Source organism: Natrix helvetica, assembly GCF_964273705.1.
Source record: "Natrix helvetica genome assembly, chromosome: 2".
In the NCBI taxonomy this organism is placed as follows: Eukaryota; Metazoa; Chordata; class Lepidosauria; order Squamata; family Natricidae; genus Natrix; species Natrix helvetica.
The window spans coordinates 268,647,178-268,654,159 of NC_138552.1; the positions used below are offsets into that span (position 1 = coordinate 268,647,178).

A 6,982-nucleotide genomic window follows, 5' to 3' on the forward strand; every position below is an offset into this window, starting at 1 on the left:
TGAAAAAGAGGATGGAAATTTCTCTAAAAAATTCCCTAAACATTGCAACTTAAAAAAAAAACTTAAATATATCTGCAACTCTAAGTGTTCATTCTGCCTCTCCTGCCACACAGAAAGCAACTTAGATTCAGAACCGCTCTCAAAAATCAATAAACAAAGAGTGAATGTCAAGCTATTAGTAATACATAAATATACACATTGCAAAATTAAGAAAAAAACCATTATCAACATGAATGCTAAATATAATTCTTTTTTGCTGAGATACTTTGGTTATTGGAATTCTGAATTTAAATCCACACCTCTGGAGATTTTGCACAAACAGCTGCAGGCAATGTAACGAGAGCCTAATTCACAGTCAGTGTTAAATATGTCTATTTGGAAGTTCCAAGGTTTTCAAGGGGATGCTGAAGGAGGTAGAATTTCAATTTTGGAAACTCACATTTGACATGAAGGAATTGTTAATAAAAGCTGACCTTTACCTGAGAATTTTCAGTAGGATGATCATATTAAAGTTCCAAAATTCAATAGGAAAGCTAGTTCAAAATTTATACATTTTGCACCATGAGCAATCACCAATTGTTAGCTGGCACATCAAAAGGACAGGCTTACACTCACAAAGCATTTTTCTCTTTTTCTCCCCCCCCTCCTCAACCTCCCCCAGTTTGGCTAACTAGTGGCCAGTTTAATTCATTCCGTTGATCTACAACTGGATTATGGCAGAATACAGTGATTGGTTGATACAACTTTTAAAGAGTACTGAAGAAATTCTATGAAGGTATATCAGCAATTATTAATTGTGATGACAAGACCAGACCTCCAAGTTCAGAAAATGTCTACCTGAATTCCAAATGCTGACAGAAAGCAAGTGGAGAAATGTCATAATTGTCCTTTTGCTGGCCACTGCTAGAAATGCATTCTCATCCAGTAATAAAAAATAAACCTCTTCCTTGTTAAAAAAAACAAACAAACCTGAGTAGATTTCATCACAGTGAAGCACAAAACTTCACATCGGAATGTTTTGGGTTTTTTTGCAAGGATGTTAACCTGACTCTGGACTACACCATTACATATTATGGGGTCTTTCAAGAATCAGTTCCAGACACCATTGTTGCATTTGCACTTAATTAACCTGTCAAGGGTAAACATTATAACCCCTTCTCCTTGGTACTTGCTCATTTTCTACATGTACAGATGGTATTTTTTCTGATTCTCTGGCTGGGTCCCACATGCTAAGCCAATGGCTGGGTTTCCACAAAACGATGAGCATGTTGTGTGAACGCACCTTCTATGATCCTCATCTCTATCCATAAGCGATTCTGTCCTAAGACAAGATGTATGTCTTATTTGCTCCTTTTTTTTCCTGTTTTTGGTTTTCACCAATGTATGAAAAGCTTATTTACAAACAGGAAGCTTAATACATTTCCATTGAAAGCTTGCAGTAGGTTTTTGGGGCCCAAATAGACAACAAATGCTTTACATAACATATGCATATTTATATCCTTTATTCAGACTGCAGTCTTTCTAGATTTTGACAGAACAAACATTGGAAAGAGAGAGATCCCACGGGTTTGATACATATTCTGTCAGTTTGTTGCAAAAATCAAGTCCAGAAAACACACCCAGATAAGTGATCCAGCAGGATTCAGAAGTTAACTTCTTTATATACATAATACATGAATAAATGTACAATACCAACAACAGCACCTTCCAACTCTACTATTGTATTGTATTGATCCAGATTCTTCCAAAATAGTAGAGAGGAGAGATTGGTTTCCAGTTTCAATTCAGAGAGCAGTCTAGATTAGTTCTCTTGCACAGACTCAGAGCTACATAGGTAAGCCATGCCCAGGCTCCGAGCCATCTGGCATGGCTCTCAGTCACCAAATAGTTCCCATTGGCTGACCCAGTTGCCATGCCTGTACATTGGCTGACCTTGTTACCATGTCCTATTCCAGCCAGTCCCCAATGGCTGACCTGTTGCTATGTCCTCTTCCAGTTCATGAATATTCTGACATATTTCCCCTCCCCAACCCTTCACATTAAATACATTCCTTATGCAAATACATCTTATGGGGGCTCTTCCAGAGAATAATTTAGAGGCTAACTTTCCTTCTGAAGATTGAGGTGAAGAGGAAAGAGAGAGTTCTCAGAGTATGAATTAGCTCTGTGATTCTCAATAGACACAATAATCACTCATATACACCCATGTAAATTCATACCAACATTCTATTTAAAATTTGCAAATCAAACAAAGCCATCTGTTCTGGGTTTTTTGGGGAGGGGGAGAAAAAGAAATAAAACCACTTAGAAGAGAGAACTTCAGCATATAGTTGTTGACAACTACAAAAGGCAGAACTTTCTACTTTGTGATCTGACTCAGATATTGAACTTAGCCATGGTTTGCTTTGTTAAGAAGTTAGCAGGTTAACGGGCTAGAAAAGGGAAGGAAGACACTTTGCTGAATGTCACTCGTCTTGGTTTCTTGCCATTAAAAGACTGCTTTCCGGAAGCTCTGCTTCACTATTCCATTTATTCTTCAAAGCATTGTTTCCCGGCTGGAAGAATCCTCATCGGAAGGCATTTTCCTCCCAACCATAGTTAACAGTGGACAAGACTATTTCCAGCTTCTCCTCCATGATTTCTACTTCTTCTCCATGACCCTGGGGCATTTTTAAAACTGTAGCTCTACCTGAAGCAAATAGCTAGAAAGTATATTGGAACATATACAGAATATCCCTCCCCCCCCCCCCAAACAAAACAGGTAATCACAACTAAAGAAGAACAGAAAAGTCTTCCTAAAAACCACAAAGTCCAGGCAGTTTTGTATCCAATGGTTGTTCTTTCAAGGGACATCTTTTTACCACTACACATCTATATTGCTCCTATTGTGATTAGGAAGTTTCACTTGTATCTTTGCAATATGCTCCGTCCCCCCACCAAAAGCTTTCTAAATTTTACATATTAAAAAATAAAACGCCAGCAAAGAATGAAACTCAGAAAGCATTAGCCTTCTGTGATAAAAGCTGAGTTTTCACCCAGAAGTGCAGGACATACGCAATTCTCTAAACATGAATACTTTTATTCATTTTATGTTATACATGAATTCTGTTATTCATGTTTTATTCAGCCCCTTCATTCCCCCCCCCCCCATTTAAAAAAAATGCAACAATATTTGTAGGACCGTAGAAAAGCAAGCCCCACTGTGCACCCGGGTTCAAAGCAAGGAATGAAGTAAAATCCAAGCTCTACAAAGGAAGCCACATAGATCTGGTGTGTCAAAAGGGGAAAAATTGTCTATGACATGTTAAAATAGTTTTATTATTACCACTGTAGGTCACAGCCCACCTCAAGAAGTCTGCCATCTCCCCTTCTTATGTCTCAAAAGCATCAATTAGCTTTTAAAAGTCTCGTCCCTTTTATATTGCAAGCCATCTTCTCAGCAGAGCAACTTGTCATGTTTGACAGATCTACTGATTAGAAATGACCCCTTTCCAGAAGAAAGATTCTCTGAATTCAGAGGCACTTAATTCTAAAGAGATACAGTACAGTAAATAGGGTGGCACTGATGCAAAGACATCCATTACAGCCTGGTCCTTCCGCCAGAATATAATCAAATCGCACGTCAACTCACTTAACAAGTACAATAGTCACGTTATAATTGCTGGGAATTAACTGTCTGGCCATCCACTTTTTTGCCAATGTTTTGCCCTCCCTCCCTCCAAATTCTAAGTTAGGGGGGGGGAGGGAAAGAACTAAGAAAAAGAAATGCCGTCCAACCAGCTACCCATTCAGCAATCAACTTCAAAGTGTGGATGAATCCAGACTACACATCAAACCCAAAAGTTAACAAACTCGAAAACAAAATGGTATCGGGTCTCCTGCCGGAGCAGAGGGTTGGACTAGAAGACCTCCAAAGTCCCTTTCAACTCTATTCTGATTGATTGGATCCAAACCGGTATATTTATTTATACACCACTGCGAAATGGACCCAAATAAACATCTAAAGGAGATAAGATTGAATCATTCATACAATGTATGAAGACGGCAGCTCGGTTTCCAATAACACGCTAAGCCTAAACTATTGCCCGGTCTATTTTAACGGCAGTCCGGCATGTTGTGCGAACCCAAACTAAGAGTTAGCGTAGCGCTTGTAGGGCGCGCTTTCATCATTCCGCCCGGGGGAGTCTGTGATTCTCCACCTGGCGCCCCCCCTCCCGCCGCCCTCTCTTCCCTTTCCTAAGGACACGCCTAGCCCCAAGTCCCACCGGAGCAGAAATCCCCTTCTCCTGCGCGCCCCGGACCCTGGGAAAAGCCGGCTCGAAAGGGCGACTCAGCCCTAAATAGCCGCCTTGGAGGGGCTCCCAGATCAGCTGGAAGGAGCCGCGAGCCAGATCCCAGAGCGAGCCCGAAAGTGCGCGCTGGGCTGGCGGGCCACGCTGCCTCCTCTATCCCGCCTGCTTCTACCCGGGGTCAAGCCTGGCTAGGAAAAAAGTAGGCTGGCATTTCTCAGGTAGGTACCACCACCTGCCTTCGGAGCCTAAGCCAAAAAGAGAAAGAAGGGGAAAGAAGGGGGAGAAGTGGAGACAAGTGTCCCGGTTCGCCTCGCCTACCTTTCCAGCCCACCTTCCAAGCCGAAAGCCGTTGAGACGGGATCAAGAGCAACCTCGCGCCAGTTTGCTTCTTGGATCCAAAGGAGGGAGCAGGGAAAAGGGGGAGAAAAACCCGTTTCCGACGAAGCGCCCCCTCCTTCCCTCCCTCCCTCCCTCTTTCTTTCTCTTTCTTTTGGCCTGCCCGTCTGCTGAAGGCACCCTCGCGCCCACTTCCTGGTTGCGTCTTTACTTCTCCCTGCCTGCAGTTACGTGTGTCAGAGCCCCAGCGCGGTGCCAACGCTTTTAACTCGCCTCTCTTAAACCAAGCAGGAACCTGCCCCGGCACGCAAAGCGGACATGCTGGGCTCTTGCGCAGCGTTTTCCTTTGCTCCGCAGGTCAGGAAACTCACCTGAGGTCGATCTGGGCTCCTTTTTTGAGGCAGGGGTCGGCCTCGATCCTTCCAAGAAGGATGCCAAGGGTGGTAAGGGGGTTTGCCCGTGCAGGGGAAACAAACTTTTGCACGGGTTCACTTATTACTCTCCTTCACAGCTGTGTATTTTTTTTTTAAGTGAAGTCACTCCCCTGGGTCTGGCTGCCCACTTCAACAGCTCAGAGAGGAGGAGAGGGGTGTGAAACTGGGGCATGAGTGTTTGGGGAGCAAAAGGCCTCCAGTCACCTGAGACCCAGGGAGCAAAGAAGCAAGTGAACCAAGCAAGGAGAGTCTGCTATAGTCTGGATCCAAGAGGCAGCTGCTGGCCCTCTGATCTGCCTGCTCTTGGAAGCACCCCCTGATTGTTAAAAGTCAGCCTAATATCCAAGCTTCCCTCCTTCACGATATTCCAGCGCTGTCAAATTTCCCAACAGTGTCTGTGAAAATGAAAGCCCTCAAGCCACAGCAGGGTGGAAAACAATGGAGGAGGATTTGTGCTGAGCTAACAACCTCCGGGCTCTACAAAGAGTAAAGATACACAACGTGTAGGGCATGGAAAATACGTGATCTTCTTTCTCATGATTGCTCACCCAGCGCAGAGGCATTGAATAGGAAAAATGTCTTACAGTGGTCACAATGAATCAAACCTTTCTAGAAGCTTGTTCTTTCTGGAATAAAAAACTTGCAAAACGTTTAACCCTAGAGAGATGGAAGAAAATATAAAAGAAGAAAGAAGCAGCAGCAAAGGAATGTCTCCTCTGCATAGAGCCCAAAAGTCTACATCCTGCCCAAAACCTGGATTCTCAGATTTCTAGCAGAAGAAGAGCCAAGCATGTTCACAATATCACTCAGCTTCCGGTTCCATTGTTTGATGTGATGTTGCCAGCGCCTGCTTAGCCTCATCTCATCTTATAAAAGCTAAACTGGGCTTGACCTGGACATCTTTTGGATGGGAGAGCACCAGGAAGACCCAGAGATTCATACAAGAGTGGCAAATTGGGGTGGTGGTGGTAATCCTAGAAGAATCTTAGCAGCTGCTGCTTCTTCTTCTTCTTCTTCTTCTTCTTCTTCTTCTTCTTCTTCTTCTTCTTCTTCTTCTTCTTCTTCTTCTTCTTCTTCTTCTTCTTCTTCTTCTTCTTCTTTAACAATGAGATGGAACAGGGACAGGCAGTGGCAACAACATGGCACTGAAAGAGTGGCAAAAGCATTGGCCTGGTTGACCATAGCAATGCCAAAGAAAGCCTCTGTTTTCATCCAGACATTCCACAAACTCCCCCAGGCTGTGTTCACGTCATATACGTCGCCTGGTCACTCTATAGCCCATTTGCACAATACTGTACATTCAAACATAAACTATTCAAACACTTTGAATCTGAACAGTACATTTTCTTTCCCCACCAACCAAGGCTGAACCCAGCTGCCTCTTTACCTGACCCACTTATGCGAACATAGTCATAGAAACTGCACTTTGCTGGTTCTGCAGCATCAGGCTGATAGATCCGTCTCCCAAAATAGCATACATTCAGCAATACCTCTGTTCCATTATGCCTCTCAGATAACTCAGCACGAATAAGTGCAGCCACCCGTGGCAGGGGAATTTTTGCTAAACCTACCCTCTTCAGAAAATGAAACTAGGAAGTGAAGCATGCTACATACCAATTCTGGTTACAGAGTGGTGGTTGTGAATATTTTATTTCCTCTAAAGTAGCATAAACTTACTTTCACAAGTATGTGGCCATCTGTAAAATAAACCGAGGCATGCCAAGTGAAAGAAACACCCATGGAAAGAAGTAGATAAATATTAAGAGAAAGGCTGAACAATTTTAAAAGGATTAAAAATAGCAAACTCAACAAGAGGCGCCCGCCCACACAACAAAAGATCATTTTGCTCATACTGCCCCTGTGTGGCCATCCATTGCAGGATACAAATTGTTCTTCAGAAATTATGGATGTATCCAAGCT

General features: G+C 43.1%; 1 protein-coding gene across 7 annotated transcripts in view; it reads right to left on the bottom strand.

Annotated features, from left to right (window-relative positions):
* The window catches only part of PTK2B (protein tyrosine kinase 2 beta), a 115,248-nt gene extending 108,490 nt beyond the window's left edge, over positions 1-6,758 (bottom strand). For 5 of the 7 annotated variants that reach the window (XM_081944301.1, XM_081944300.1, XM_081944299.1 and 2 more), the window contains exon 1: positions 4,611-4,840. The gene's annotated coding sequence lies outside the window, so the exon portion shown is untranslated. Of the gene's footprint in view, positions 1-4,610; positions 4,841-4,999; positions 5,134-6,739 lie in introns of those variants that run through there. The other 2 variants (XM_081944297.1, XM_081944296.1) reach the window with 2 other exon arrangements.
* Between the last annotated feature and the right edge of the window lie 224 nt (positions 6,759-6,982).